At 31.0% G+C, this 10,812-nt stretch overlaps 1 long non-coding RNA gene across 1 annotated transcript; it reads left to right on the top strand.

Moving 5' to 3' along the window:
• The first annotated feature begins 7,143 nt into the window (after positions 1 to 7,143).
• On the top strand, positions 7,144 to 8,484 carry LOC149374938 (uncharacterized). Its single transcript, XR_016292992.1, has 3 exons — positions 7,144 to 7,290; positions 8,093 to 8,152; positions 8,284 to 8,484. It is a non-coding gene; the product is annotated as an uncharacterized LOC149374938 (long non-coding RNA).
• The last annotated feature ends 2,328 nt before the right edge of the window (positions 8,485 to 10,812 follow it).

Below are 10,812 nucleotides of genomic sequence, written 5' to 3'. Positions count from 1 at the left end.
CTACCTCGTGACAGTTGCGGGTACTTTGTAGTTATATTCATCACGGACGTCAATTCATCCACGACTGTTGATGGTAAATCGTAATTGTAGATATAATTCGATTGTTTTGGATGGGGAAGGTCTTGATGGGTAATTTATAAAAAATACATTAAAGAGTAAAACTATTTAAAACTTAAAATGAGAACTTTTCATACTTTGTCAGACAACACTTTTAGCGAGACATCAGTCAAATTTTTTCTCCTTTCAAACAGAACTCGTTGATCTTTGACATTGAGACGAGTCATTGGATTCCATTGAAGGTATTCGCGTTCCTGAATTGTGTTACTTTTCAATCCTGTGGAAAACCATTCCTTTATATCGGAATCATCCCCACATTTCACTAATATTTCTACAAGATAGTTCAAGCCCAGTCGATTATCTTGAGGATTGTGGCAGAAATTACTCATTGACTCCGTCATCGAAGTGTGGAACAATAATAACCACACGTGAGGATTAATTATCTCTGTTGTTGTAAAATGCATGAAATTTTCAAAATCAACTTCGGTTTTCAGCATAATGACAAATATTGACTTTCAACTCTTCCTAATGCTGGAATACTGTGTTTTTAGGTCTGATCCTGAAACTGTCATCGAATAGTGATGGTTTTTTGAAAGTTGCCTCATAATTCCCGTTGCAACTTGCGCACCTGTTTATTAAAAAAAAAAAATTATGCTTAATATTATTTTAATATTTAATATATTTTTACTTACTTTCGAAACCATTATATACGATTACAACACTGTTGGTTTGGTAAAGTTCTTTCACGTCTATTATTAAATTCGAATAAATATTTATATCACTTGTTTAATCATAACTATAAACTAACGGAACAACTGAAAGAACGAGAACTAAAAACGTTGATGAGACCATTTTTAATCAGTAAAAATAAAAACAAAGACTGAAAGAGATTGATGTATTTTTAATGTTGTAAGTAAAAGTGTACTACAAAAACTCGTCGGAAGATAGATGAGTCTTCAAACTGTGATACTCATCAATTTTATTTAAATTTTAGGATAATTTTTTTTATTGACTTGTTCTGATTCCTGTGAACTGTATGAAGTCATATGTTCGACTGTTTGATCGGGTATAAATTTACTAGGATTGTTAGGATTGGGGAAAGGCAGTGGCCACGTGTTGAATTATGAATTGTATTGATTCTCATGAATAATTTATTGTAGTGCTTAATAATAAATTTTGAATCTTTACCAACGTCCTTTCTCGATAACCAAGTAGTACTACGTGTATAAAATAAAACGCGATGAAACGTACGAAAAGGTACGTGTATAAATAAATTTTTATGCGTGTACATATATTTCTACGTACATAGAGCATTCAATAAGAGAGTATGTTATTTAATATAATGAAGAGTAATTTTTCGATAAATGTTGACGTGTAGGAACAAAGATTTTTATGAAAAAAAAAAAAAAAAAAAAATACATACAGATCTTTAATTGTTTTTTGATTAACATCAAAGAATGGACAAAAATTATTTTTTAGATCTCATATAGTAAGTCGTTAAAACTCGATCTACTGTAAAATCTGGATGTAATTTACCATTAAATTGTAACAAAATTAAAATTCAAAATGTAAGAAATAGATAACATATTTAAAATACTTTTATCAGTGTAAAAAAACATCTGATGAAACTTATGGTACTCCTGATAATATTAACAAAAACTATCAAAAAAATATACGTGAAATGGTATTATCAGTATACTTATAACTAGACCACAGAGTACGTGAAATAATTTAGACAAACATAAAAAAGAACTTTAACTTGCATGTTCTTAAAAAATTTTAAATAGTAGATAAAAGAAACTTTCTATTTTTAGAATATATTTCTAGCTATTGGTATCTTTATTTTCCAAATTAAATTACCTTCAAGCTAAAGAGGGCTGAAAAAATAAGTTAAATATTTTGTCACAAAGTAAGAAAAAGACGCACTGTGACTTTTATTGGAGTTAGAACTGACCAAAATTAATTTTCGCATAAATATTAAAAAAAAAAAATTTATTTAACTATCAAGGACATAAAACATCTAACAATTCTGGAATGTGCGTTTGATTGTGTTTCATTAAGACTGTCAAGTGAAGCTACAAAACTAAATGGAAAATAATTTTTCAAGCAATTTGTGTAATACCGATATCTTTGTTAATTTAAAATGTATTTAATTGTTTCGCTCTTTTAATGTGTTACTGTTAGAATTTTTAAGTACATCAAAAAATTGTACAAAATGTTTTATAATTTTCTAAAAAAGATTTAATGTGTAGAGTTGAGTTCAAGATAAAGATCCAGACCGTGAAAAATATTTTTCTTTATTTTATACGTTTTACAATTATTTCCTTGTTATAGGATACATAATAAGTGATAGGAAGAGTAATTTTTATTACTTTTTAGAACACTCTTAGCTTTTCCTAAAAACAAGGTAGTGCGTTAAAGTCAATTCAAACCCAGTTAGAGTCTGGACGCATTATAAATAGCTGAGGAAATTTAGGTAACACTTTATAATAACCATTATTTTCTAAATTTTTTGCAGTTCTTCATCTTATGATGTAGTAATTCACGCTTTGAGGATGAAGAAATATCTTTAAGTAAGAATAATTTATTATACTTATAAATGTACGTTACGAAAAGAGTTGGCGTTAACACTAAAAACAGTTACGTTGGAGAAAAAAAGATGGCTTCAAAGAAAAAATGATAAATACTCCTAATCGCTTATAATTCTTTTTACTGAAAAAAAAAATGAGGGTTATATTTGAGTAAGAGTTTTCATCGGTTTACATGTGATATACAAAACTTACGGTGAAACAGGAAACGGGTTATTCTCTTACTTGGTCACAAATGAGATAAATACTGCTGAGAATGAGTATAACAGCAAAATGATTTCACCCCCTTAGAGCAAAGCTGTTTGTAAGAGAAATTTATAGTTATTCATTTTGTCTTTTTACCTGTTCTTCCAATCAAGTAGTGTCTATGTATAGGACTCTACGCCACTTATCGATTGCTCGCGTTTGCATATTTAAGTAAAACTGTTTTTGTTTAAGCAAACGTATTTTTATCACGACGTCGATTTGACTGTTTGATCATAGCTTAAGGCTGTTGTTTTTCCATCATCGAAACTAAAATATCGAACTTTGATAGGGGTTTTCCCAGAAAATAATCAATAACGACGACACGAAAACAATCAACATGGACGAGTCATTCCAAAAACAGGCCATCCATATTTGTACCCTCACTAACTTTGGTTTTCGAAATAATTAATTTTCATCTTTAATTTTAGATAATTAGGTCTATAAAATTTACAAATTTAATTGTCTTACCATAAATTTCTGAATTTATTCTAAACATTTTTTAAATATATGGCACTTTTTTAAAAATCCTATTAAAATTTTCAAAACAGTGATGTTGCAATGATAAATCCAAGATGTTAATAGAAAATAGAGATACAATAAAAATGCTCCATTCCATCGCATATTGTCTTTTTCAACGTAAGATAATGTACAGTAAAACCTCCCTCCCCCCCCCCTCTCTTATGTATTTCTTGGCAATATTTTGATCAGCTTGTAGATGTTGCTTTACGACAAGTGACAGAGAAATCAAATTGCATTTAGGACTTTACGCAGAGAGTAATCAATGACATAAGGACATGACATTCCAGAAACAGTGCATTTAGAGATTCAAGTCGTCGAAACTTATAGTTTGCTGATAGAACTTTTTAACGATATATTCAGTAAGAAAAGTTTTTATCTATCTGTTATCTAAAAGAAGTTCCAGTGTATAATTTTTTTAATGAACGTATTTAAAGAAAAAATTTTTTTTGACTGATTATAAAGTCAAGAAATGTGTGTGTACATATAATTTCTTTATTATCTAACAAATGCAAAGAATATTTCGTTAAGTATGGTTATGAAAGTAAAGAATGAGAATAAAGACATAATTTAAATATATCATCTAAATTTTTTTTAACTTCAGAGATGTTGTCGAAAAGGAAAATTAATTTAAAATTTTTAGTTACTAACATTGCACACAAATATTCGAAATGCAAAAAAAAAGTTAAAATATACTAATTTAAACATGAAAGAAAGTTGTGATTTAGTTGTAAAAATATGTTTTATATATTTAAAATATTATGTAGTTATTGTGGTAGAAAAAAACACTTTTAGTCCTTTGTAGTGTCAATTGGAACCATTTCAAATTGCAGAATAAGCGTCCATAAATTTTTGTTACCAATATTGTATTAAAAAAAAATATATATTTGTATGATGTTTTAAATCTTCTCTGCAGTAGTTTAGTCACCCCCTTAAGGTGCGGAACATTCACGGTAAAATTGTTCCAGGCTGCTACTTACAAATTGTTTTTTGCGAAACCCAAAATTTGAATTCAGATTTTTCCAAATGACGTACAACTTTACAAAGCTTTTTTTTTGGAAACCAAATAAAGTTTCAAAAAGATTTTTTCGGCATTTTAAAAATGTTACACGCCAATATGAATGTCGAAAGTTGAAGTCAACTACGCACGATTTTGAGTATGCAAGCATGTATCATCATATTTTTGCTTTCAATTAAGACTCATCACTAATTTTTAAAATAATTCAATGTTACAGCCTATACAATTATACTGAATCAACTATAGCAGTGCCTCTTTAAACTGTGTCTTCAAGACAACTGGTCAGTACTACTGTCAGCTAAAACAATTTCTTAAAAGTATGGGATGGCAACTAACGTTGGATTTAGAAAATCTTGGAACATTTGAGCATTTAATATTTGATAGTTTTTTTCAAACAACTTTGTTACTTCAACAATCTCTAAGTATTGGGCCAAAAATTAAAGATTCTTAAAGTATTTATAATTTATATAGTAACAGAACCGGCAACTTATAATACAAGAATTTTTACGACAGTTTGTCAGGGAAATCAAAGTTGTATATTTTTTAATGAACTACCTTTCTGCATTCATAGCAAAAGCAAAAAAACAGCTGCAGCCAAGTAGAGAATCATAGTATCATTTAAATGGTACATACGTATGATAGATATAAACTGGTTACAGCTATAATTCTGAAGGTATGATAACAGAGGAGAGTAATCGCTTCGACTAGTTTTAGAGTAATTTGACATTTTCTTAACTATTTTAGTAAAATTGTAACAAAACATAATTAGTCATTTAATAACTTTAATGAAATACAAAAGTTGAATGAAACACTTTAACATTTCCTTAATGAAATAAAATATCTAGTACACTCTAAGTTTATTAATTTAAAGAAGGTCTTTCGAACTAACTTAATTTTCAGATATTAAATATTTTATTCTTAATACTATATTTTAATTATATTCAAATCATATTGTTTTAAATAAAATAATTCAACCAAGAAAAAATCTTAGTACATTTGTACTTGAAAAAATTATACAAAACGAAATATAATTTAAATAATTATAGTTCACTGTTCTTTATTTACTGCGATCAATGACAATAAGAAACTGTAGTAAACTCGTTGGTTTTCTCCGCAGTGCAACGCGCCTACAGAAGCATAACTTGAAAAAAAATAAAAAATAAAAAAAAGATCGATTTTGAACTTCTTGAGGAAATTAAAAAAAACTCTATAAAAAGTCTTCCAGAACTTATGAGCTACGTTAGCGCGGCGGGGACTCTAATACTGGTTCTCTTGCACGTAGTTCTTAGCGCCTTCAATTGGAAAGGGTAATGACTACGCTAAACTGTAAGTATCCTGGTAAGCTTCATGTAAACTCATACAACCACATAATATTATGTATGGTTTTGACTTAACGTATTTATTATTTTTTTTCTACAACTTTATTAAAGCTTCATTGTAACCCCTAATATAATATTGAAAGTAGTAATAATTTTCGTATTAATTACTATCTTTACTACTATCATAATTTTCTACGCTTCAGTGTAAAAATGAATTTTTTGCGGCAAACAAAAAATTCCAAGCGTGTGTATTAAAAAAATTAGCAACTTACTTTATTTATAAAATAAACTTGCTTTCGGCTTGACTAGCAATTATCGATATACAAGCAATGAGTCTAGGTTACTTTTTCGAATAAGCACCTAATTTACTAGGTTGTACGTTTTGAACAACATCAATCAAGCATAATGTTTTTTTGAGTCCGTCGAAATTAATCATTGCATAAGCTAAAATATAAAATTGGTTTAGATTAGCAGATATGATTCAAATAATAAGAAGCTGTGCTAAAGAGGAAGCACAATCCTATAGTTACCCTCGAACATTTTTACAACAGAGGAGCGGTGTTGGCTTAATGATGAGCATGACAATTACAGAAACAACATTACTATAGGAGATAAAGGTTTGATTCCCTGTGACAAAAACTCAGTTTTTTATAAACGACATTTTACCACACTGAATAATACTGATTAATTATAAACTGTTTCAAAAGATTCAACGTTTAATCACGGTATGCGGGAAGCGTTTATATGTAAGCAATACACGCAACTTGTATAAGTTAGATGTATGTATGGTAATTTAACATTTGCATCTAAAAATTTATTTCATACGCGTAGGGTTATGACAACAATTTTATTATATAGACTTAAAAAAGTACACTTTACAAGTAAGTATTACGTCAAAAAACTGTCGGGAGCGCTGGGCCACTGGCCTAAGCTATAGGACTACCACAATAAAAGCAATTTTTATTACTACGTCAGGAGAGCTGTCCCTTGACATTTTAGAGCGACTGCTCGCATATGCCAAAGTGAAAAAGGTGGGAGAGCAGCTCCATTTGGTAGAAAAGAAGCTCTACTAAAGCTATGATGGCGTAGCTTTTCTAAGAAACATCCCCACCAATTCTCTTTTACAACAGTACACGCAGCGCTAGTCGATAACACTCAAGTAGTCCAACTGCAGCAGGTGACGACAGCGTTTAGTATTAGTACAAGCAGTGATTGTTGCACCTCCAGCTATACAAGTAGCACACAAAGCGCCTATAAATTTACCAGAAATCAGTTTGATATTCTTTAATCGCCGGTGTCGACTTTGTTAAAGGGGCAGGATTTTAAACGATTGTTTGTATTGAAATTCTTGTTCTTAATTATCATGAGTAATGTCAGAGATCGGGAGTATACTGTAGAATAAGTATACTTATACATTCAAGACAGAGGAACTTGTGGTTCGGGTTCACTGTCTATTCTTCTCGCAACCTGAAGTGATAAAAGGCTCATATTACCGATCCATCAGAGCTACGATGACAACAGTCACTCGAACGATAAAGTACACGAGGTAAAAGACCATTTCCATACTTAAGGTGGCTCATCATTTTTATACTCTCTGTTTGTATGACATTAGACTATCACACATGAAAACATTGAGTAGCCGGCTCGATATGCATACCCACAGATACAAATCCGCATTTTTATGTGCTGAGGTTAGCCTCTGGTTTCGGATTTTCAACACGTCATGTATTTTTTTCCGCTCGGTGACCTTGGACTTACGCGATTTCATTAGGAAGAGGGATATTAAAACAATCTGCTCCCAGTTTTTGTAGCATGTGGCTTGACTTTTAGCCTAAAAAAGCTATAACATTCGGTGAAAAAGTTAAAATGCCTCATAGACCAATGCTCAAATTTCAGATTTTGAATGTGTTTTTCATTTGATTTTGGTCGTGTTACGTGGATTTCTCGTCGAGGAAATAAGTAAAAGCGCGACTTATGATTAACTTATACTTTATTAGAATACTTTGTATTTGAGGGAAGTTGCACGTATATTCTAGTCTTGCGGACCTGGTTCTTTCGCTCTCGCGTCTCTAGCTAATCTCCCCTTTTTTCCGTTAATTCGTCTCCTTTCGTATGTCGTCTTTTCTCTACCTTTTTGTGCCCAGGCTAGTTGGGGCACACGCACACATGGGTACATGCTATGGTACGTAAATATTGGCAACATACCCTGAAATTTACACTGTACATTCAATGAGTGTTATTGTACCATTAATTTCAATGTGGGTGCAAAGGCTAGACTTTCAAAAACGTGATGAGCCACCTTAATTAACACTGTATTTTTCTAATTTGATCAACGAGGGTTTTTGTAGGAAGATTTTTATAAAACGGTAGACTGCACAGGATTTGCTCTGTAAGGAATTAAGGTGTTCGTAAGTATATTTTTCTTTTATTCGTCATGCATCTAATTTAGGTGATAGATATGAAAAAAAAATATTAATAATAAAAATGACATATTATCAAAACCAAAGCAAATACTTGATAAATTTTGTTTTGATTATAGGTGGAAGACGGATTAATTGTAGTTGAGGCCATTCACGACGAAGTGCAAGATGAGCACGGTGATGTCTATAAAAATTTGTCGAAGACATTTCCCGTCTCTGAAACCTACGACTTTAGTGGTGCTAAGATAACCTTAGGCTTAGATAGTGCCTTAACTGTGTATATTACTTTTAAGAATGAGCCATTCGTGAATACAAACTATACTACCATTAACCCGTCCAACAATGAACCAACTGGAGAAAACTAACCTTAGTAAGGAGAATAATGTTTTAAAAGTGTTTTGCAATTTTATACTCTTAAAGTTTGAAATCAATAATAAAAGCTAATGAGAGCATTTTTTTTTTTTTTGCTATCAAGAAATATATGCATTTTATGTCGTCTGTATACACAAGTTTCATGCAATAAAAACACTTTTAATTGTAGTAAAATTTTTTTGTGTGTATAAGTAAATTTTATCACAGTGCATACCGACTTATTTATTCCCGATTAAATATTTTTTCATTGATTTCCATAGTCAGATGATTGCACAAAATTGTTTATAACATGTTTTTAATGTGGGACACAAGAAGCTTTTTCTAAAAAAAGGCAATATATATCCGTAAAAAAATTCTTTAATTATAATATTTTACACAAAAAAAAAAAAAAAAAAAGCGACGACCATTGTAAAGTAACAGATTCATACAATTCTTTCTGTTACACTATAATAGAATAATATGCGTACATTATATTCTAAGGCAAAAACTATCGAGTCAACAGAAGAGGTAGTCTAAACTTATTCATTGAAAGTGTACCATAAAATTCCAAGTAAGGTAACATGCTCGGATTATTTGATTAATTTCACACGATTCTAAGATGTATATCATGGTACAAGGATGTAACATGACAAGGAGTGGCCTTGTCTACCACTACCTCTGTGGAGTTATTACTATTCTTGTCATCATTATTGCTGTTATAACTTTTTCAAAAAAACATTAGTACTCTTAATACATTAGGTTTCTGAGAAATTAGGGGTGAATGGTACAGTTGTTGACCTCCCGATAGTGATTGACTGCCCCATGCATTTTTAGGTAGAGCCTTTATTTATAGATATACAAATTATGAAGAGGTATTTTTAGATTTTTCGGTGGCTAGATTTTAATCGTTAGGTGATAGTCACCCACTATACTTCATTGAAAAATTGGTTGCATATTTAAAAGAAATAGGAGTAATATTTCGCGAATTAAAATTCTTTCATCAGCCAATGAATGTCGCGAGATTCATTGTACTAAAATAAAAAAAAAAAAATGATTTTTTCAAAAAAAGTAGCAATCGTAAATTATTTAAATAACTTGGAAATTTTAATGTACGTCGTTATCTGGCGTACGCACATGGTTTAACCAAAACAAAAGATTACTTTATTTTTATACACAAGAATTTCAGTAAATACATGAACTTTTTGTAATTGATATAAAATAGCAAGTAATTTTTAAGATCATACTATGTGCTCATCTGCCGTACTCGCTATTAATATTAGTAGCTTTACCACGATATTTAAAACTTCTTGCAATTTAAAGATTTTACCATGAGTGTTTTTTCATTTTTTTGTTGTTCCTTCATCGAAGCTCTTGAAATATACACGTATTCTGTGTGTAAGATACGTAAATAAAGTCATTTACGACTGGGCTTGACAAAATAGCTGAACAGAGTATTTCTTGTAATTGACATTCTGATCAAACGTTGATGAAAATTTTGAGTGTCACTGTATGCTTTATGAATGAAAATGCAGGAAGGAAGTATTTGTGGTAGCTGTAACGAGTAGACCATAGCAAGATAAAAACTTATCTCCTAACTTCAGTTTTAAATGTTATTTAGCTTCTAAGTTTACAATTTTAGAAGTGATAGAATCTAAGAAGAAACGAAATGGTATAAGCAAGGCTATATTTTTTCCTCCAGAGACTCAATAATAATTTCTGCAAATCCTGGAACCGCTTACACCAGTGTACAATATTCATTGATAAAGAACGAGAGAAAATCATCAGGTGTATAGCTCGGATTTAGTTGCACCTAGTGAGCATTGGGAAGAGCACGAGGGTACGGTGTTTTACAAATAATAAATACAGCTGCTCATGCCGGTCTCTGATCTTATAATACTTGTCTTTCTTCTCGCTTGTATTCTCTGACTATAATGATAAGGAAACCAACTTGTTTCGTACACGTATAGAATGATGTCAAAGATGAGTAAGCCAGGGTTGGTCAGTTGGAAGGGATACATGCACTGTCCTGACGATTGGAGATAAAGAAAACGGCCTTGGTGTCAAACTAATGAGGCTATATTTTTTTGGTGGGAAAAGATATGACGTGTAATAGGACATGTGCCTCAAGTAGCATAGTCGTAGAGAATCCGTTGGGTGTGACTATGTGTCTTTAACACGAAGAGGTACGCATTACTAAAGAGTATGGAGGAGTTGCATAGCTGTAGCTGTTACTATCCATGTTTGATTCACTTTAACATCAAAAATTAGAGTAAGCGATGCTATGTAATTGTGGGTAT

The sequence above is a fragment of the Copidosoma floridanum genome, unplaced genomic scaffold (genome assembly GCF_036245765.1).
Source record: "Copidosoma floridanum isolate Cflo_tuat_1 unplaced genomic scaffold, Cflo_Japanese_pri ptg000013l, whole genome shotgun sequence".
Lineage (NCBI taxonomy): Eukaryota > Metazoa > Arthropoda > Insecta > Hymenoptera > Encyrtidae > Copidosoma > Copidosoma floridanum.
Note: the sequence above shows the minus strand (reverse complement) of the source record. Positions and strands in the feature narration are given on the sequence as shown.